The 23,626-nt window shown below is 42.5% G+C and overlaps 1 pseudogene; it reads left to right on the top strand.

The window, feature by feature from the left end:
- The first annotated feature begins 5,360 nt into the window (after window positions 1-5,360).
- Window positions 5,361-19,721, top strand: LOC101516457 (protein SET-like; annotated as a pseudogene).
- Window positions 19,722-23,626: the final 3,905 nt, after the last annotated feature.

A 23,626-nucleotide genomic window follows, 5' to 3' on the forward strand; every position in this document is an offset into this window, starting at 1 on the left:
CCTCTACGCTATCCACAGAACACCTGCCAGCTGGATATCAGTGCTGTTGGCATGCTTTTGGGTTTGGGTCCCTCTTTTTTACTCCAACGAGAGGCTGATCTGTCATTGGTTGAGCAGATGCCTTGGATGTTTTTCTTTCCCTCATATCACCTGAACAGAGGTAGCCAGTTATGTTAATTTTGCCCTTAAGTACCTCTCAGCTTCCTCATCAATACTGCCTCTGCACAAATAGCACTTCTACTGCCCCGATAGTAGTTTTCTGATCGGGCAGCGAACCTAACCCCTCCTCCCCCCATTCAACCCCAATCCATTCTTTGTGTTGTTTTGTTCCATGCACATCTGATCCCTAAATCTTGTTTAAACTCTCTGCCTTCCTCCTGCCTGAATCAGTCTCCTGAATCATTTGCAGCCCTTCTCCCATCTCCTGGGTCAGGAGGCAGTGAACCAATTCAGTCCACCCCTGGCTGCACAAAGAACAGTTTTACATTTTTTTTAATTTAAAATACAAAACTGACTATTAATCCTTTGATGAGAGTGATTATTTAAAGGTTTGAGGACATTGTGGGTTGGTCTACAAAGCCTAAAATATTTCTGTCTGATTCTTCTCTGAGCATGTTGATTGCATGCTCACGGAGTGTCAGTTTCTGGCACCACCCCCAATCCCATCCTACACCCTTGACTGTGCAGACAGCTGTAATCGCTCATCAGACTCCAAGTAGGAGTGCTAGGACGTAGCCCTTTGTCACTCCCTTAGACCACAGCATTTCGTCCTCTCTGCTGACTTTTACCTTTGAATAATGAAGATGATGATGGTAATGTTACTGATACTATCAATAGATAATGGGTGTTGAACACTTCCTGTGTAACAAGCAGTGTTTAGCACTTTGCACACGGTGTTTTATTTAATCCACTATGAGCCTATGAGGGAGACACTATTAATATTTCCAGTTTTACAGAGGAAGAAATTGACTTGTCAGGGATCAAGTCACTGCCCATGCCGCAGGACTGGGATCACCGAACTGATTTAAATCCAGTTCTACAGTTCTACTGCAAACCATCTCATAACTCCTCATGGAAGGCTACCCTCCCTTTGCCTCAGGCAATAGAGTTACATGGATTATCACATACTTCCTAGAAAGGTGACACATGTTTGTGTGTATCAGTGACTGTTTTACTACCCGGTTGGTGAGCTCCTGAGGCCAAGGAATTTAGTTTTTCATTTCAACCTCTTCTTAGCCCTTATCTCCAGATCCTGGCACTGTGGATGCTGGAAATACTGTTCAAGAGGATGTAATCGCAGAGTTTCTTGTAGGAGGCCCAAGTGGCTTTCTGGGAGTACACGGAGAGTCTGAACCTATTGACCTTTTTGTCTAAACATAGAGTTGTCAACCCGAGGTAAAAATGTATCAGGACTCCAGAATTTGAAGCTCTTGACCTGAAGTTTTATAGAGGAAGGAGTGGTGAGGGTAAGACAGATTCTTTCTGGATCAGGCTCCTTAAGAAGGCTGGAGATTGAAGCCAAGACAACAAGATCAGTTACAAGGGCGAAAGGAAAATGCTTGAATGTTTGGGTGTTACAAATATCTTGTATATAAATAACAGTATTTCATACACACATACACAAGGGAGAAGAATATGAGCAGTCCATCAGGAACTATTTATTCCTGGATTATTATCCTACAGTCTTTAAAGTATATTCTGTCCTAAGTCTTGGGGTTCAAAGTGAGAGTGTAGCAGTTATCTGAGTCTGTATTTAATAACTACTTTAGTGATGGAGAAGGAAGCCTTGTGAGCTCATAGTTTAAAAGTTACATTAGATAAGCAGAAATGCATTCACTAGGAGGACACTGGATCATTTCTGAAGCCTCAGCTATTGAATACATTTAGCACAGTGGGCATGTTGGTCAGGGATGGTGCTTAACCACAATTGCCTGTCTCCTTGTGACTTCCATCTTTGCATGTCAGTTTTATTCTCCTTTTTCATGAAGCACCAAACATGATTGCCTGCGAGTCCCGCTAGTTGTGTTACATCACTACCATGGAAAAGAGAGTGACTGTCTTCTTTCTCCTCCACTCTTTCTGGGCATATTGGCCAATTAGCTATAGCTTGAGGTTAAGTCCAAGCACCACCACCAGGGGCCAGTTCTGTGCTTTGAAGACTTCTCCAAAGTGAAGAAGGTGCTGCTCTGAGAGGCTGTCTCTGTTGATATCTGCTGCCAAAAAAAAAAAAAAAAAAAAAAAGAGAGAGAGAAATGGGGCCCAGCAAGACCATTTTATACTCAATCACCAGCCACCAAAATTACTCATGGACTGTTTTACTGAGCAGGTCTGGCTTAAAGTCTTGATTCATCTCTTTAGAAAGAAAAGTTATGAGAGACCTCTTCTATGTTAATTTTCTGTTTAATTCTCAAAGCAGCAAGATAACAAACAAAGAAAGGAATGCAGGCTTAGGGGTGCTAAATAGGGATCCTCACTTGGTGGAAGTCTAACCAGGGAGAGAGGTGAGAATCAGGGTCTTTGGAATCCTGGATCCTTGCTGTGTTCTGTGCCTAACTGAATCTTCTAATGGCTACAAAGTTACTTTACCATTCCAGTAGTTGTTTCTTTTAGTGGTATTGGATCTTCCAACTTAAAAATTCACCCTGCCTAAGTAAAATTTCATGCTTTAAAAATTATTTTTCCCCTTTTCAAAAGACACACACATGGCTCTGACTTTGGACAAGGGACATATTCCCTACCATTAGGGAGGAAGTATGTTCCTACGAGAAGGAAGGTAGCAGGTGATCCTCACTCTGCATTCCTGGGACTGAAGGAAGCAAAACTCAGGCTCTGAAGAGCAGAGTGTAGCTTAAGGCTTTCAGCTTCTCTTCTTGCTTCATGTTCAGTATTGTCTTCCTCTCCTGAAACCCAGTTTCCTCATCAGTGATCAGAGAGAAGGCTGTCACATATACCTCGTTATCCCAGGGACTCCGGTGGTTTGGCTGCCAAGAAATCCTTCCAAGTAAAACTCCCGGAGCAGACTTTCACTTCTTAAACTGGACCTGCTCCATTCTTCCAGATCTTCCTTTTCCTATCTGTAAAATGATGGGAATTGGACCAAACACTTTGCGTCCTTCCGTGTCTCAAATTCTGATATTGTCTTGCTGTACCACAAAATTCATGTTCACTTCTGTCTTCCCATTTCACTCCTCCACTTGCTCCTGCAGGAATTCCTGTCCTGCACAGCCACCTGAGTCAGTTGCCCGCCCTCCCCTGCTCTTCTCTCCCCATCATTCCAGCAACTCACTCACCCCCAGCACTCTCAAAGATAATTCCCAGCAGCATGCTCTCTCCTCACAGTTCTTGAAGGGGGCCACATACTGGGCTAAATAAGCTGCTTACCAGCATGGAGAAGGATGGTATTTTGAGTGCCATATCTTTTTTTAGGTTTGCTTTAAAGGGAAGCTGAGTTGGGAATATATTTAGAAGATGTCCCTAATTTGTTGCTTGGAACTCCATGAATATGAGGACAAAATGAAAAAAGTCACACTATTCTCCAAGTTCTGTTTGCTGATTCTCTTTGTTAGCTTGGGGGCTATTTCGTCTCATCTCCTGAGCTCCTCCAGAAGCGTTGTGTTCTACCTGGAGCTAGCCATGTCCAGAAACACAGATTCTCATCCTGTCGTGATGGAGTCTTGAAGATCTCTGTTCACACTGTGACTACAGAATCAATCAGACAAAGCTGTGTGTTATGGTGGTGCATTGGGGTGGGTTTCTGAGACTCAAGAAACTCATGGGATCAAAAAGATGTGGTACAAATTAGCTATCGGATGGGCCTTAAACTCAGCCCTCTAAGATTGGCGGTATCCACCCAAAGAGGTAGAGAAACCACAGCCTTGATTTGAGCCAATCCTAATAGCCCAGGATCTTGATATGCATACCCTGCAATGTTGAGAGGTTTGCAGGCAGCCATGATTGGCAAAGCCAATTGTAAAAGATATTACAATGATATAATCTTGCTTCTTGTTTTGAAAGAAAATATTTGAGAGCATGAGCTTTGAAATCCTAAGACAGTTTCAAATGCAAGCTTGACCATTTCCCAACTTTGTGAACTTGAGCAGATAACATGGTCTTCTTGTTCTTTGTTCTGTGGAATAGAGAAAACAGTGTCTGTCTCATAGGGCTCTTTTGAGAACTAAACGCAATGTGATGTACGTGGGAGCTGCACTGAGCAGGCCGCTACAAATGTTCCCTGTAACTGTTCATGAACTGAACCCTTTACTACACAGATCTTTATCGAGGGTTTACAATGTGCTAACTACTTTTCTAAATGCCCACTATTATTGTGGATGTTGTCATTATTAGGTATGTCTAGCTCTTTGCAGCAACTCTAGGCACAATCTGAGGATTCGGGGGAAAGGCTGAGACCAAGAGAAAGTAGAAGAATGAAGCTGGGATTCAGGGAACCAAGTACAACAGGACTATGGATGGGCTATCTCACAGAACGGGACAGTCCAAAATTGATTGGGCACCTGAGTGTCCAGGATCTCTCTAAGTATGTTTGTGAAACTATATTCCATGTAGACAGTGGATGTAGCTAATCCGGGTGTCCTGAATTGGGGTGTGATGATCAGGGATGAGGGTTTTACATGTCTTCTGCTTCCTGACTGGGATCATGAGCCTTCTGTGAGACAAAGGATAAGATGTGCTTTTAAAAGATGGAAAATTTTACAACTTTGGAGATGAGGGGGATGATGAATCTATGAAACCAGCCATATTTGTTGTCTAAAATAAGGAATGGGTTTTGAAGGAAGATTCTGCCTGTTATTAGCTGTAACAGCACGTTCTCTGTCACTCTAAACCTTAGATTTCCCATATGCTGAATGTGAATAACATGCCTTAGGAACTGATGTGAGAAGTGAGATCTCCACCTAAACTTTGTCATGCAGAGGAAACCACTGCTTTTCAAAATGATCAGGGATTCCTCCACTGGAAGCTCCTGATGTATTTATGCCGTTGCTTCAAAAGTTAGTGCAAACACATAATTAAAAGTTTAGTTTGCTGCCATCACTTTTTGAAATATACTCTCAGGATTTTTTTTTCATAATACACATTTTCCATGAGATTTTTGAAGACCTTGGCATACATGGATTTTGGAAAAATTGCACTAAAATAAAATTAAAAGTATCTTTTGATAGCATTTCACATCAACTTTTTGCAGTATACTCACATTTTAAATACAGCTATGTGATGCAATTCACTAGGCTTTCTGAACTCCATCAGCTTGCTCCAAGTCTCTACCTAACTCATCCAACCTGATAATTGTGATTTTAATCTTTATTGTCTTTTTATCCATATTCTTTCTTATAACCTCCACGGCTATGGGAACTTCTTCATCTGTGCTTGCAGCCATTAAAGCAGTGCTTGATGACCTTGAAGAAAAGCATAAATGCAAGCATGCACAAATAAATGAAAACCTCTGGAGGTGAGTCTCCAGTTGATCCTGTCTAGAAGTACCCAAGGTGATTTTTACACACACTTACGTTTGAGAACCACCACAGAATGTCTTAATCAACATTGTTTGTCCTTTCCTCTTTTCTCAAGATTTTTTTTGTTTTGTTTTGTTTATGATTTATTTTATTTTTATTTGAAAGTCAATTTACAAAGAGAAGGAGAGACAGAGACAATGGTTTTTCATCTGCTGGTTCACTCCCCAGATGACTGCAACATCTCTGGAGATGAACTGATCTGAAATCAGAAGCTAGGAACTTCTTCCAGATCTCCTACCTGGGTGCTGGGGCCCAAGGACTTGAACCTGGAGAATGCTTTCTCGGGTATCAAACAGGGAGCCTATTCAGCCATCTTGACTCTCTTTTTTTCAAGATTTTTAAGAAGATTTATTTATTTACTTGAAAGACAGAGTTCCTGAAAAATAGAGACAGGGGCGGGTGGAGAGAGAGAGAGAGAGGGGAGAGAGAGAGAGAGAGAGAGAGAGAGAGAGAGAGAGAGAGAGAGAGAGAAAGATTGATTGATCCTCCATCCACATGCTTACTCCCCAAATGGCTTAAATAGTTATGGTTGGGCCAGACTAAAACCAGAAACCAGGTCTCCTACTTAAGTGACAGGGTTCCAAACACTTGTGCTATCATCTGGTGCTTTCCTTGGCACATTAGCCCGAGCCTGATTAGAACAACAGCAACTAGGACACAAACTGGTGCCCAAGTGGGATACTGGCATCACAGGTGGCAGTTTAACTGGCTATGTTACAACATAAATAAAACATAATAAAAATATTTTTATCGCATGTATGGAAGATATACAGCATGAGCTTTCGATAGATACAGTAAAATTACTAATATAGTCAAACAAATTAACACATCCACCACCTTGTATAGGTAGTTGTTATTCGCTTAGTTTTTTTTTCAGATAAGATCACCTAACATCTAGGTGTAGAGTGGCTGGTATTGTGGCCTCTTGGGTAAAGCCACTGCCTGATGACTCCTTTGTTCTATACAGGCTAAGGGTTTTTGTACAGACATTTTCACTTCAAATCCAGTTCCTTGCAAATGGCCTGAGAAGAGCAAGGAGACTTGGAAAAACTCCTGGCTCGTTCTTGCAGCCTCGTCCTTCCATGGCTGTTGCGGCCACGTGGGAAGCGAACCAGTAGATAGAAGATAGCTTCTCTCTTTTTCTTTGTATTTCCCTCTCTCACTGCAACTCTGATTTTCAAATAAATAAGTAAATAAATACATAAATCCTTGCATTTATTCTTTCCATCTTTAAAAATACTAATGTCAAGAGAACCAATTTCTTATATTCATAGGTAGAATTCTGAGAGGATATCCATCTTTTCCTCTCTCTCTTCATCCTTTAGTTCCTCTTCCTCTCCTCCTTTTTTTTCTTCTTTAATATTTGCAAAAATATAAAAAGCAGAAAGGCCACAGTTCCACAGAAGGGAATAAGCACGTAAAACAACAATCAAATTGCAAGATGTCTGTTTTGTTCTTACATACATTTTGGTATCCTATGTTAACTTTCGCATATCAGAGGAAATATGTATTTGTCATGTTGGGACTAGCTTATTTCATTAAACATAATGGTTTGCAGTTAAATCCATTTATTTGCAAAAGAGAGCTATAACTTAATGCTGTTCTATGGCTGAATAGTATTTCCATATTGTATCATTTTCTTTATCCAGTTATCATTACATGAATATCTGGGTTGATTCTATGTCTTAGCCATTGTGAATTTAGCTGAAATAAAAATGGGGATACAAATAACGCTTTCATACTTTGCTTTCATTTCATTTGGGTAAATTCCCAGGAGTGGGATGACTGGGAATAGAGTAGATAAAAATAGCAAGTATTTTTTTTTCAGATTTCTGAAGACTATCCATATTGACTTCTACATTGCCTGTGTTAGTTTACATCCCAATCAGCAATGTATTAGGGTACCTCTTAGTAAAAAGTTCTAGTTAGAGAAAACATTCTTTCCATAATATGATCCATGAGCCACAGTCCCCCTGCTATATGTTAGATTTCCAGAGGTCTCATCCTACTCAATCTTTTGTAATCGTCACGCCACTCCCCACTTCTCCCTGTTCCAGGTAACCAATGTTAGATTCTCTGTTTCTGTTTATCTAATGTTATGTTTATTTAACTTGCTTGGAGCACCAAATTAATAAGGAGAGATCAAAAGTTAGTTGCTCTGGAGTCAATAGGTTTATCTGACTATCCCAGTAGCTCTGATGCTCTGAGGATAGATATAAAGGACTCGGGGAGATAGAGTCTTCCTTGATGTATTCTGATGAGAGGCTGGTATGAGTCTCTTGGGTTCTTTCCACTACTAGGTTTCTGAGGGTGTAGGAGGGGGTTTGCAGAAAGAATCCACATCAGAGTACAGCTTCTGTTTAGCAGAATCCAGGGCCTGAAGTACTTGACTCTCACCACTTCAGACTTAGGAACTGGTCTAGCACTTGAACAAAGAGTTACACGGCAAATGAGAGGGCCCGGTGCAACAGCCTAGCCTAGCAGCTTAAGTTCTCGCCTCGCACGAGATACCATGTAGGCACTGGGTCTAATCCTGGTGGCCTGGGAAAATAGTTAAGGACAGTCCAAGGCCTTGGGACCCTGCACCTGCATGGGACACCTGGAAGAGGTTCTGGGCTCCTGACTTTGGATTGGCTCAGCTCTGGCCCTTGTGGCGGCCTGGGGAGTGAATCAGCGAATGGACGATCTTCCTCTCTGTTTCTCCTCCTCTCTGTATATCTGGCTGTCCAATAAAAATAAATCTTTAAAAAATGAAACTAGAGCCTGCCAGCTGGATTGAGCTGACACTGAGTTTGGGTGGGAGCTCCTGTTACTCTATCCAAGAAAAAAAAAAAAACCCAGGGTATCAGACTGAGCAGTAACCAAAGGTCACAGACATGAATGGTGAGTTGGAGTCTCCATGTCATGCCTGAAGCAGACAGGGAAGGGAGCTGTCGTACATGTACCTTTATTACCCATTTGGTTGTAAAGCTTTTGCCCATTCCTGGATGTGCGACTTTGCTTCAGTAACGTTCCACTCTGAGCCATCCATAAATAGGAGGTGGTAATAACACGATCCCTTGGCGATCTTCATGAGGATTTTGTGAACGGAGCATCCAATCTGGCATAGAGTTAGAACTGAAAATTTCCTTTCTTGCTTATAACTCTTCAGATCCACAACAGGTTCAAAGAAAACAACAGATGGGTGCGGACTGAGTGTGGCCACTGTACAAATTAAAAAACACAATTCTGAAGACAGGAGGCCAAGGGATGTCCTTCCTGGGGGAATTTGGGAGATACGAGTTAGAGATTCGAACTAATCAATTCCGCTCTCAACTCATCATGGGCTGTGCTATCAGAGTTCCATCTCTCACCTGCCACTCTACCCCGGGGAAAACTGCCGGAGCCAATCACATTGTTCTCCCCACTTTATTTTTGGAAAGAGCTCGCTGGCACCACAGAGAAAGGAGGGCAGGGTTCACAAAATCCCAGATATGACTTCTTGATCTGCACTGCCTGATGAAGCATCTTCAGTTCTCTTAGAAAAAGAAAGTTGTGTGGGAGACCCGTAAGAAGCTCCTGGCTCCTAGCTTCAAATTGGGTCAGCTCCAGACTCGTGGCTGCTTAGGGGAGTGAATCATCGAACAGATAATCTTCCTCTCTGTCTCTCTTCTTCTATATATTATCTGACTTTGCAATAAAGACTGAGTTAATCTGCTGCTTAGAATGTCCACATCACATATTCAAGTGTCTGGGTTTGAGTCTGACCTTCACTTCTGATTTGGCTTCTTCCTAAAGCATGCTGAGAAAGGCAACAGATTAAGAAACACGATCTTGCTGGAAGATGGAGTCCTTGCTCTTGGCTTCAGCTTGGCATACCCCTAGCTACTGTGCCCTGATGAGGAGATAAGGGAGATCCACCCACCACCAACAACTCTGCTTTTCAAAGAAATGAAAATGAATAAAAGACCATTTAGATGTTTATCCTTAGTGTCATTCCTTGAAAGAAAGAAAGAAAGAAAGAAAGAAAGAAAGAAAGAAAGAAAGAAAGAAAGAAAGAGGAGAGAGAAAGAGGGGAAGGAAGGAAGGAAGGAAGGAAAGAAGGAAGAGTTAAAATACACATGTCGTAATTGGGACAGATTGCATGTTTAATTGGTACATATTAGTGTGTTGACCTTACTCAGCAACTATCTAGCAGGAAAGTGAAGTTTTGTGTTGGGGGACTGCATTATGGAAAAAAATATGATCGATATTATTTTAAACATTTTATATGCTGATTTTCCCAGGAATCTGTCTCCATGTCTCTACAATGAGTACACACTGAAATGTTACATGAAGATGTTAGTACAGATTAAGGAAAAGGCAAATGGTTGTCCACAAGACCTGTCACAGGCTTCCTTCCCTCCCACAAATGTTCACGAAAGATAGTGATCAGCATAATGCACACAATCTACTCTGTAATCTTCACAACCATGCTGGGAGGTACTTGACATCACTTTACAGAGGAACCAAGTTCAGAGATAAACTAAAGCAAAAGTAACAGAAGGACCAGATTTGTACTCGTGGTTCACCAAATCCAAGGTTCTGTTGCACAGATTGCATGCTGTTGATTTTGCAAGAGAAATAGATGTTCCCATCCTTGTCCTTGCTTCCGTCGAATGGGAGTGGCAGGAGTCATGCTGTGGGTGTCTCCAAAAGCCAAGGGAGGTGGCAGTCATTTCATAGTCTGGAGCCGCTGACTTAGGCAACCTCTGGAGTGTGTAATCGTCTTAACGAGCTCTGGCGTTTGTCAAGGTATGTGGTCTGAACCTGTGTTGCTGTGATGGGGGATAACTGGCCCTGCCAGAGGCATGGCGAACTGGCCGACAGGCTCTTAGCAAACTGCATGCTGGGCAAGATGACACATGAGGGATTCTGCCAGCTACACTGGCCCTGGGTTCCCCCAGTGTTTATGCTCAGAGCCTTCCTCTACCAACTGGTCCTGAGACAGAAGTAATGGCCATTTTCAAGTAAACTTGAAGGGCCTGGAGAGTTACTCTAGGAGGTAGTCCTGGAGGTAGGTTTCAGCACTAATGGACTCTCACCTCACTCTTCAAAGGTCTCAGATGAAAGTGGACTGGACCAGGAGAGAATGGCAAAGGGGAATCACAGAGCACATCATTTAGACCCATGCACTGCCAGTCTCAGAATAGTAGGGCCCCCATGCAGGTTTGGTCTTACCCTGAGCCCTTAGCAAATTCAGAGAGGCTGCTGCTGGCCAACCTCTGAGTGCCTACCGCCACTTTGGCTTAACTCCAGTTTCCATTTTCACCCAACTTCCAGGAACTGGGCTATTTTTATGCATTCCTTGAGATCAAGATTCGGCTTTGTAAACCATGTTTTATCACTGGATTCTACTTGCCCATTCAATTTATGAAGATTTAGTGAATGCTATCTGTGAGCTGGTGGAAAGAATAAACAAAGTGTTCATAGAGATTATACTCAACTGGGAGAAAAGTAAGTTGCAAATGTATGTATAACATATAGTGGTCCAGGTAATAGAGAAAAGGCAGGGAGGAACATTAAAAACTCACAGTTAGAAAGGGACAAGGAATCTGTAATTTGTAAATATTTGTTTTATTTTTTGCATGACAATGAGAGAGGTCTTCCATTCCAAGTGGACTGTCAGAGCTGGGCCAAGCTGAAGGGAGGAAGCCAGAACTCTACCTAGGTCTCCTCTATGGATGGAGGGGCCCAACCATTTGGGTCATCTGCATTGCTTTCCCAGGTACATTAGGAAGGAGCTGGATCAGAGGCAGAATGGTTGTTGAATTGAACTGGTGCTCATGTAGGATGCTGGTGTGACAGATGGTGGCTTAATCTATGCAACCACAATGCTGGCTCCAAGATATGGAATGTAAAGAGACTGTAAAGTGAGTGGAAGAGTGTGTTTTCTGGTGCTTGGAGTACATGAGAGTGTGCCAGCTGGCGGTGACCAAGGGCACTGAACTGAGGACATGTGGAAGACTGCAGTGCAATGAGGGAAATTGAAAAAAGGAGAGAGAAGGGATACACAGCTGAGTTGGCAGTGGGGGCAGGTCTGTAACAGGGTCTCACAGGCTAAGGTGAGCTGGTTGGAGTCCTTAGGCCTGCCTGTGTTCCGTCACATCCCGTGTGACATCTTCCTGTGGCCTGATGATGCCTCTTTCCATGCTGTTGCTCAATGACTCGAAGGTTAGCTGACACTAACTGTGAACTTCTTTCTCCTGACCTAGTGTATGACTCAGGATTAGCGGTTCATAGAGCTGTATGCGGTATATATTCACAAGGTCTCCTGTTTTACTTCTGGATTGCTTTGTATTCCCTCTGGAAGAAGCCAAATTTCATTACAGATCAAAACCAGTCCTTGTTGATGGCTTCTCTTTGCCCCAGTGGGTCTATGTTACAGTTATTGTTTGTGCTACTGATTCTCCAAAGCACCTGGGGAGCTGGCATTGCTACAGCAGAACAGCAGCACTTTGTAATGGAGATGGTATTTAGAAAGAAGTTTGAATAATTGATGTGTTTTTTTCATTACAGTCAGCGGGCCCTTTCTGTGGCTTTTTCTCCAGCTGCATTTGAAGCCTGTGAGTATTTGCACAAACACCCTTGCCAGAAATATGTACCACCCATTCTCTCTCCACCTGATATATACCCCTACGAGGGCCTTTTCAGAGAAATTTCCTGATGCCCCTAGGGCGCTAGATGGTCTTCTGGTGGGCTCTTAGGCGTCTTGTGCTTCCTCTTCTCGTGGACATGATGTTCAAATGAATTCATGTTATATCAGCTACACTCCAGTAGAGAGGGCCTGTGACGGGTGATAAAACTTGTGATGAAAAGTGTGGCTACCTGGGCTCACACTGTGTCCAGTCCCGCTGCTCTGCTTCCCGCTCAGGTTTCTGCTAGTGCACCCTGCAAAGCAGCAGAAGGCGGCCAATTGCTTGGACCTCCGCTACTCACGTGGGCAGACCTAGATGGAGCTCCTGGCTTCATGCTGCCCCTGTTATGGCTGCTGCAGCCATTTGGACGTGAGCCATGGATAGAATCCCTGTGCTCTTGTCTGTCTCTCCCTTCATCTCTGATGGTCTGCCCTTCAAACAATAGTAATAGTAATAATAATAATAAACTTTACTACAGAGTCACACTGGGTTCAAATCCTGATGCTCTTGTTAACTAGTCATGGCATTTGAGGCCAACCACTTAACCCCTCTGTGCCTCTGTGTGTTCATCTCTGAAATGATGCCGGCAGTAACTCTACCTATTAAAACTGCCTTAAGGTGATAGCAATTTCCAATTGATCTCCTTGCTTATTCTTTCATCTTTCTACAAAGTAGCCATGCTGAGATACCAGAAAACATTGTGTTCTTTCTACAGACTTTTTTTTCACAAGATTATGTCCTATTTTTTGTCTTTCAAGTGTCAGCTCTGAGAACTGCTCAGAAAGGTCCTGAGGGTCCGTTAGGACTAGTCCTTCCCCCCCGTCCAAGCCGCTCTCTCCCTACCCTGCTGTCTCGCCACTGGCGAAACAACATTTTTTTTGTCCTACCTCCTTCTGAAAACTGGATAGGATTGTACTCTTGGTTTCTTAATGTCAGATGGGAGTACGTGCTTAGTGCTGTCCTAGGAGTTGTGAATGGAAGTGACAGTTATGATGGCATGTCATTGCCGAAGGATCTCAGTTCCTGTTGGCATGGTGATTAGCAGGAATCAAAATGATTCCTTATGTGGTTGTGATTGTGATGTGAGGCAACTGTTTTGTTTGACATACCCAAGATTCAGCACCAATGTCATGAAATCTTACTCCAGTGAGATCCTCTGCTTGGTTGTTACTGCAGCCTAACTGAGTATGACCTGCACAATATACCCTTTGTAGTATTTACTCTTGTCTGTGAACACAGTTGTGGGGTATTCTTCAACATTTTGCCTTCTTTTATAGTAACAGAACTTTTAGCCTGGAGCTAAGGAATGGATGCACAGAGTAAAGACTGCATTTTCAATGCATATGGCAGTTGGCATGACCACGAGATAAGCTCTGGCTAGTGAGATATGAGCAGAAGGCAAGTTTGCCACTTATGAGTTCTACTCCATTAGGGAAAGGTGTACCTAGAAGGTGGAAATCCTTATTGCATCTTTAAATAGGGAGCTAATGGAAAAACAGGGCAATGAGACAAGAGAAATCAACTTGCGTCACATAGAATAATAAGGGAAGAATCGAATTTCACACGTATGAGTTGTCACATGATTAAAAACATACTTTTCTGTCTTTTATAAGCTAGTGTTATTTGAAGCTGCTATTACAGCAGCAATATCTATTTGCTCAGAAATATACTATCTCAAATTCTCTTGCTCATTTATTTCATTGATTAGTATCTATTCCTAGTGACCCAAACCACACATGCACACACTCAACTCACCCACACATATCTATGCACACACTTGCATTGACATGGATATTCACATATATACCAGATAGCACTTAGTACAGTGCCATCCGTACATAAAATTTGTAGAGGATGTTTGATGGGTATATGTGAATTAGGCAGGGGCAGGTGCTATGGTAGAGTAACCTAAGTTGTCACCTGTGATAACATCCCATTGGGGCATTGGTTCAGGTCCCGGCTGCTCTACTTCTTATTTAACTTCATATACACCTGGCAAAGCAGTAGAAGGTGGCCCAAGTGTTGGATCCCTGAACCATATGTGAAAGACCCAGACGAATCTCCTGGCCCCAGTTTCTGCCGAATCCAGTCAAGGCCCTTGCAGACATTTGGAAAATGAATCAGTGAACTGAATATTTTTCTTTCTGAATCTGCTTTCTCTCTGTGTGATTTGGCATTTCAAATAAATAACTAATTTAAAAAAACACTGTTAAGGATATATATGGTAATAACTGAATAGACTGAATTTCTTTGCTGTCTGCCAATAAAGGTTTGATCTTGTAAAAATTTCTGACAAAATTGGAGTTTCTTTTACATGGAAAATGATTGTTTCTCTTACTGCTTATTTATTCCATTTCATCAAGAAATATCTGAATTCCTGTCAGAAGCATACAGAATGTCACAAATAGAAGGAAGTTTAGTGGCCCCATGCATAGCACAATCCTCTCATTTAATAACTGTGTGAAAAGCTCAGGAAGTGAAATTAAATAGCTAAGATAGCCTGACATTGCAACAAAGCAGGTGAAGCCACTGCCTGCTGCACTGACATCACATAGGGGTGCCAGTTTGTACTCCTGGTGCTCCAGTTCCAATCCAGCCCCACCCTGCCCCCGTTTATGGCCAGTGAAAAGCAGTGAAATATAGCATAAGTATTTGGGCCCTTGCCACCCAAACAGGAGACACGAATGAAGGTCCTGGCTTTGGCCTGCCTGTTACTGCCATTTCAGGAGAAAACCAACAAATACGAGTTCTCTCTCTCTCTCTCTCTCTCTCTTGCTCTCTCTCTCCCCTGCTTTCAAACACATGAATAATTCTTTAACAACATTTACTGTACGCTTCATAGTTGACTAGTGAGTAAAGAGTCTAGAATACAGGATTCTTGCCCTTACTTGAACATGTTTGTTGTCTTAGAAAAATTTCAAATCCTGTTGAGTGGGGCATCCTTCAATGATCCTTAATGGATAGAGGTAGATGTTGCTTTAATATTTCCCACACTGGGACTTCACAGGCACACAGCACTTTGTTCCTGAGGGTGAATCCACATTCAGAACTCAAGCAGGCTCAGTGTTCAGAAGGATCAAGAACCAAGAGAGGCAACTTCCTTGATGACCACATAACAACACTGAGGCCCAGAGAAATAAAATAATGTACGAATGTACGCGATTGCACTTGGTCCATTTAGAAACACTGTGGCAGAAGTTCTGGCATTCTTGAAGGAAAGAACGGCTGAGGGTAGAGGTAGGCTGTTTGGGAGATTAGTGAATTCTGAGCCTCAGGAAGTACTGCAATGAGATCGCACACTACATAGTAGAAGTGTAGACAGGGAAGGTCAGGAATCACAGGGCTCTTAGTAAGATCTCTGGTCAAATAGAAAGCAAACAAAATGAAATACAATACATAAGAAAAACAAATTCAATAAAAATAATTTAAAGAGTCTGAATCTTCTTCTATTTTTTATTGTACTTACTTCAGGTCCAAAAGAACTAAAAGGAAAAATCAAGCATGACACAGAGCCGAGCAGATGCCCAATAACTGTCCGTGAAACCAGATATTCTCATCTCATTCTTTCTCTAATTCCCACTGATCCCGTTCAGTCATGGGCAATTCTGCCTTGGGAGGTTCTCAGCATTACTTGGTCCAGAAGATACAAGAAGATGCAATGAAAAAAATCTATTTCAAAGACACTTGTTTGCTTAAATACTCAGAATTCAAGCTAACACATAAATTGTTCTGAGATGTCCAGTAGCATAAAACTAGTTCAGTTTCTCAACCTCTTACACCCCATCATGTATGTTCATGAAGCCCATTTAAAATTTGATTTAGAAACTATAAACACATCAGTGAACACTCTTGAAGAACCAGAAAAACAGGCTCAGAACAGTATAGTGTCTAAACCCTATATTCTATCTACATCTCCCTAAAGTACTTCTAAACATCCAACATTTCATCATTTCATTTACCAGCTTCTATGCCAATGGGTAGTGTAGAGGGAAAAGGGCGGGGGGAAGACAGTGTATGTTAAATAGATGGATTTATCAATCAGGGGACCAGCCCTATGTCCTTGCTCATTAGAAACAATTTGCATGCAGAACATCAGCGTGACAGGCCCAGCAAGGGATTATTTAGCTTACTTACAGCAGATGAATTACTTAAACATGAATGTGTCTTGCTTCTGTGGCCCTTCCGTGCCCACCACAGCTTCACCTGAGTTGGAGCAACCTTGTCTCTGACCCTCAGGCGCCGAGCAGGGCTCTCAGCTGTGCTTCAAGACTTTGGAGTTTGGCCTAAGCCTCCCACCAGCAGGAGCGCCGACTAACCGAGCTTATGTATTAGAGAAGCAAATTAGAAGTCAATTGCATCTGACTTCAATTCTCCCACAGTTCATTTCTTGATTCCTCATCCAAACTGTAGTTTGGATTACAAGTGGCCTTAAGGCCAGGTTCCTTGTCACTCCCATGGATACCATACTTGTGTCTGCTTTGGTTCTTGATTTCAGTCTGTGCCAATCACTGCGCCCTCCTTCCAGTCCATACTACGTACTCACGTCCCCCTCACCATCTCTGTCATCCATCCAGTTGTCCATTATCAATATCTCCCTGTCTTTATGGATTGATCTCACAGTTGATGGATATACTGGATTTTTCTTTCTCATATATGGATAAACAGAGAGGTTCATTTATTTACTGAAGATCATACAGCAGGTAAAATGATTCATAAATGTATTTCTTTCTATCTGCTGTCAAATCTCCATACCTCTCTTCATGCCAAAACTTATCAAAAGCAGAACAACACAGATTTTGTTATTCACCCTATACTATTTCATCTTCAACTCACCTCACTGCAAAAATTTCGCTGTCACACATTCTAAATCCACCAGCTACCGTCACATCACCAACCCTAAGTTATATTCTGAGACATTTGTTTTACTTGATTTCTGTGCCACTTGGAAAATGGTGAGCCTTCTAAGAATCCTTCTTGGATTTTTTCTTATTTATCTGCTACTGATTCTCAGAGCTTTATTGTCAGTATCTCCGTTTCTGCTCCCCATGTTGGGGTCCCCAGCTGCATCCTGGGGAGTCATCTTTCCCAGGACCCCCTGGTTGGCCATGCAGCACTCTGCCTTTTGCTAGTCTCATTTCATCTATAGATGCTCTTCACTGTTCCCACGACTCTTCCGTCTGTAGACACAATTTCCAAACTCAGCTCTCCAGCCCAGATTGCCTTCTGAGATGTAAACTCATGACGAGCAACTGACTGCACTCCCTGCCCTGCCTTCTGCTTCCTTCTTTTTGGAGTTTCCTTTTCTTTACGCCAGAAATTTGAGGATCACTTAAATACTTTCATTCTCTCCTTCCTCTGCTACCACAAAGCATCGCAATGTAAATGTTAGTGACTCCACACCCGAAGTGCAGTGCATTTTTGTCACTCTCACTGTCAGAGACATTCACACATTGACTTGGTGCCCTTCTGATCCGTTGCTAGCAGCACAGGCAGAATGTTTTGTTTAATTTTTGAATCACAGAGCTGACCATTTTTTTTAACCACTTAAAACCTTCAGTTACTTCAACTCCTGTATCCACGCCACAACTCCATTTCTAGCCTTCAAAAACCTGTCTGATCTAACCCCCTGAGCTCCCTCTCACCTTATTCCACTGTCCCCTTGTTCTCAGAGCTCAATCACTCAGGTATTTCATGTGCCGACTTAACACCACTTACTGTCTCCTGTCTCAGGGCCTCTCCACTCAATGGCCAGCAGGTGCAAATGTTCTGAAATAGGAAGCGGAGAATCTCTTAAAGAACTGTTACCAGTATCCTCTAAGTGAACTCTTTCATGACCCATTAGATTAACTATATCCCTGACAAATACAGTTTAATTATAATTTTATTTTAAGATTTATCTACTTGAAAGTCGGAGTTACCGACATAGTGGGTGAGAGGGAAACCCAGAGCCAGACAGGGAGAAAGATGTTGCATATACCCTTTCACTCCTCATCCTGTAGCAGCTAGGGCTGGGGAGGCAGAAACCAGGATCCAGCAACTTCATCCAGGTCACTCACATGGGCCGTCCTCTGCTGCTTTCCCAGCTGCATTAACAGGATGCTGACTTGCAAGTGGAGCAGGCAGGCATTGAACCAGCAGCCATAGGGGATGCTGGTGCTGTAGGCAGTGGATTTACCTACTATATGCTATAGCAATTGCCCCAGTTACATATTATTTTTTATAATTACAAACTTCAAGTTGGCTTCCTTGATTAGAACACAATCTCCATGAGACCAGGTGCTGAAACATCTTCACTTTACCGTATTAGCACCAACAAAATAATCGACATGTAATCCCTATACAATACATGCAGATAGAATCAAAGGCAGTGAATTTTATTCGACAACTCCCTTTGAAAGGGAAGGGTTGTTTTCTCCATAGTCAAGGGCGCCATCTCAGCTCTGGAATATTACAGTAGGAAGCACTTCATCTCAGTGGCTCCCTGTGTTCTCATTGCAGAATCAGAAACAAAAGCCCAGTTTGTGTGTTCTATAGAAGACAAAATGTGATGGACAATGAGAGTGTAAATATGTAACAAGTCTTTGTAATGCCTTTGGCTTTAAGACTGACTTCAGAGGGAAGAGGGGGCTTTTAAAAATTATCTGAGTTCTCAGCTGCTTCCTTCCCGGCTGACAGTGCTGCGAAGTTCCTTGAAGCAGTGGTCCTCAAATGCCCAGCTTCACTCCAGTATCAGCCAAAAAAGCCCAGACCAGCTCCTGCCCCCAAGCCAGTGGATCCAGGGACTTCTCAGGACCTGTCCAAGGGAGAATAAGAACAGCAAGAAGCAACAGAACAAATCCATGAAGTACAGAATGAATTAGACAGACTTAATGAACAAGACAGCGGGGTGACTTTGAAAGTAGAACAGAAATGTAACAAACTCCGCCAACCATTTTTTCAGAATTGGTCGCCAAAATCCCAAATTTTGGGGTGTCAATAGTCGTCAACCCTCCACAAGCGTCTGCACTGCTGGAGGAAGAGGATGAGGAGGCACTGACTTACTCTCACCAGAGTCAAAGTGACAGAGTTTGAAGATATTAAATCAGGTTACAGAATACATTTTTCTTCTGTGAAAACCCTTACTTTGAAAATGAAGTTCTCTGCAAACAATTCCATCTGAATGAGAGAATGGGAAACCTTACTTCAACCTTACTTGCTCAAAGTCCACTGAGATCCAGCGGAAATCTGGAAAGGACCTGAGAAGCGGTCAAGTCCAACGCAGAACAAAACCAGCAGGGAGCAGCTGACCAGGAGCCCTAGGACTTGTTGAGCTGGTTCACCTACCACTCGGACACTGGTGCCGACAAGTTGGGTGAGGTCCTGGCCGATAAATCAGGCCCAAGCCCGTTGCAGTATACTTGATTCCAGATATGGATGATGAGGAAGGGGAAAGAGTAGAAGAAGAAGATGATGATGATGAAGAACTGGGCCACATCGATGAGGAGGGGATGATGATGAAGGGGAAGGAGAGGAAGATGAAGCAGAAGATGACTACTAGAATCACGGATCTCAGCTTTTTTTTTTGTCTCCAGTCCCTGGGAACAGGTTGCTCTGTTTTTTGTCGCTCTTGTGCTCACTCAGTCTCCCTGTTTTTGGGGTCTCTTTTCTCTACTCCATGGTTATCACCTTATTGTGGGTTAATACCTTACACAGAATACAATGGGAAAAGAAACTCTTACCCCTTTCTGTTCAAATTTCGTTTTCACCCCTGCTTGTCTCCACCAACTGGAATCAACAGCACCATGCTCTGTGGGAAAACCAATCTCTTGCTCCCCCGGCTCTGCCAGGAGCTGGTATCTGCCAGGCCCCTGTGTAGTCACGCACTGAATTCTAGCTTTTCCTTCTTTCTTTACATTGGGCTCAGAGATTATACCGTGTCTCTATGTGAATATGCACAGTTAGCATTTACTAACATTTATCTGTTTTCTCTTGTTTCAAAAAAGAAAAAAACCCCTTTAAAATGGGGTTCTAGAAGGTCAGTGATGGGTGGGTTTGAGATGTTTGGGCGGGTTCCATGGGCAGTCTGACAATATGGCTTCTCATTTGGCGTATGTCATTGTGATGTTTAACAGTCATCCGTGCAGTCTAAGATGACACTTTAAAAATATCATCGACTCATCAACTCTCCTAATGAAAATCTGAAACGAGCCACTTGATGGGAGAATCAGCAGAACCTGTAGGATCTTATTTGGAATTGACATTCTCTGTTGTAATTTTGTTCCTGTTTATTTTTAAATTTTCTTTTTGTTTCACTGGAAAAGATGCTCACTTTTAAACATTAAAAAGTGTACAAGTGCTTTGTACAATAAAACCAAATGTGTACATGAAAAAAAATAATATTTAGAGGTCAATGTGATGGCTCAACTGACTAATCCTCCACCTGCAAGCGTTGGCACCCCATTTGGGCTACATATCTCAGCTGCTCCAGTTTCTATTCAACTTCCAGCTTACGTCCTATGAAAGCAGCAGATGATGGCCCATAGCCTTGGGGTCCTGCACCCACAAGGGGAGCCAGAGGAAGTTCCTGGATCCTGGCTTTGGATGGACTCAGCGGTTATTTGGGGAAAGGGTGCTATGGGTTCCTAATGGTCATTTAGGGAGTGAACTAGTGGATTGTCTCTTTTTTTAAAAAAAGTATTTATTTTTATTGCAAAGTCAGATATATAGAGAAGAGGAGAGACAGAGAAGGAGATCTTCCATCCGCTGATTCACTCCCCAAATTACTTCAACGGCCGGAGCTGCACCAATCCAAAGCCAGGAACTAGGAACTTCCTTTAGGTCTCCCACACGGATGCAGGATCCCAAGGCTCTGGGCCGTCCTCGACTGCTTTCCCAGGCCACAAACAGGGAGCTGGATGTGAAGCAGGGCCGCAGGTATTAGAACTGGTGCCTATATTAGATCCCAGCGCATTCAAAGTGAGGATTTTAGCCGCTAAGCTACCGCGCTGGGCCCAGGCTGTCTCTTTTTCTCTCTGTAAACCTGCCTTTCCATAGAAGTTAATAAATCTTAAAAAATATTATTTAGGAACATAATTCTGATTTTCTACTACTGACTTGTCTACATGACCCCAGGGGAAAAATCTGTCTCCTTTGTAAATCTGTTTCTCCAGGTATAAAATGAATCAGTTGGGCCATATTCATGTCACTCCGTGATACACCAAGATATTGATGGTTGTTGACTCCAAGGCTTTGGAAAGTAATTTGTACTTTCACAGATGATCACTGGTAATGAGAGAGCTTATCTCCTAAAGATGTCACCTGTGACACTGAGGTTCTATGATGCTGTGTGGGCAACTCCCTTGGAATGAAGCGTAGATTTGGTTACAGAAGTCCAGTTTTCAAGTGCAGGTCTGCTCATTGTTAGATGTAGAGTCCAGAACGTCTGCTGTAAGCCTTGGATCCTTGGTGTCACCAGGGGACACTCAGGGGGCAATAACATGGCCTCATTAAGCTGTAGGAAGGAGCAAATGAGATTATTATCGGGGGCAGGGGTTGGGCATGGATTTCAAAGCATGCTGCAATGGGTCGTGCTTCTTCTTAACCATTTTAAGCAGACAGGCATATGAATTTCTTCTGCACAGCAGGAGTGGACCCTATTATCCTTCCTGGCAGAAGCCTGGTACAGAGCTTTGGAAACAATGGATGACACCAGAAGCTTGAGCTCTCTCGTGCCGCAGATTGTGTCCAGCTCCCAGGTTGCAGCAAAGAGAGCAATTTTTTATTCAGAAATGGCAAAATCGGGCCTGAAGTAACTTGATACCAGAGGCTATTGTTTCACAATGATTTATTAGCTGAGCTCTTCTGAGCTCAGAAATTTGCACACTGCCCCAATCCCCTCTGACTAGAGAGGAATCCAACCTCCCCTGTGAATGAATCGTTGAGATTTCTGTTTGTCCTGACATTCCCCTGGAAACTTCAGGTTTGACAATGTCTTAGGATCACTCGAGTGTCTACCATGTGGATTTGTAAGAGAAACTAGGAGTTCCCACCCAGAGGCAAGCCTTGTACTGTCTACTGAGGAATAGCAGTGTGTGTGTGTGCGTGTTTGTGTGTGTGCAGACAAAGCCATCCTATATAAATATTTGAAAATATAATCTCACCATTTGTCATCTTTATAAATGTTTGCAATTATTTATTGAGAGTCTGTTTCCTCTAACAAAAAGTACATATTGTCATTTCTTTCATAGAATTGTATGACAATTCAAAGACAACACAGGTTAAACCTTCAGCTCTGTGTGTACACTGTATAGAAGCTCACAAGATGGAACAGGATACGAAATTACCAAGTCATGCAGTTGGAAAAGTAGTGCTTCAATTGGTATTTCTTACTGCTGCAAAATATGTAAGCTGCAAAGATGATACAGTAGCCTTCTCTCTCTCTCTCTCTTTAATGCAACTCTACTGGTCTCTGTTGGGTCCAGCTAAGTGTCTCTAAGTTGTAATGTATGCTTCCTGTGGTTCTGGTCCTCTTTGGACTGGTAGGTTACCAGCGACATTCTTCACATGAAGCCAGCAGAGATGTGAGAAAATAAACATTCAATGGCTCAGAACTGGCACCCTGGCATTTCTACTCTATCCATTGTATGAAGCAAGTCATGTAGCCAAACCTGATTTAAGGTGTGATGAATTGTATTTTACTTTAGTTAGAAGGATGTAAAAGAATAACGTGGGAAAGAACGACAAACCAGAAAAGAATGAATAATTGGGACCATTAACAAAACCTGCTATAGCTGGTATGTATCTGTGGAAGGGGAATGTAGGCTAATTGATTAAAGGGAAGTCATCTCTATTTCTAAGCAGTAGGAAGAAAAATGGTCCCTCCACCCTGCCTCCAGCTACTGACATGTGGAAAATGAATAAAGCAGACCAATCATACATTCCATCCTACAATTTCGAAACTTTTGGTGAAACAGCTTATCTGTATTTTTGAAAATCATTTGAAATTTCTCATTCTATTGAGCAATATACACATATAAACATCTGTATGGCTACATACAGTAAAATACATTTCTGCTATTCCCAATTTCCCAAGACTACAGCTTTCTTACACAGTTGCACAGGCAGGCAGACAAACATCCAGACCACTTTTCAGAGCTACCACCCTTATTTTATTTTGCCTAACATTTGCTGTAATGTTTGATCTGTCCTTGATGGTTTAATATTCCTGATGAGGGTACTGTGGGTTATAAAGTTTACTCGGGTGGGAGTGTTAACTTACAATAATCACTGACATATGTGTTTTGTGCTCTGATTAGTAGAGGGACTTTGAGCAAATGAGACAACAATAGGTGAAAGTCTAGTTTCATGTTGAAAACCTCAGTGATTCCCTATAGATTTTCGAATCACATTTTCACCCTTTGGCATTTGGAAAGCTCCACAGTCAGTCTGTCTTCGCAGAGATCA

Source organism: Ochotona princeps, chromosome 14, assembly GCF_030435755.1.
Source record: "Ochotona princeps isolate mOchPri1 chromosome 14, mOchPri1.hap1, whole genome shotgun sequence".
Classification (NCBI taxonomy): domain Eukaryota; kingdom Metazoa; phylum Chordata; class Mammalia; order Lagomorpha; family Ochotonidae; genus Ochotona; species Ochotona princeps.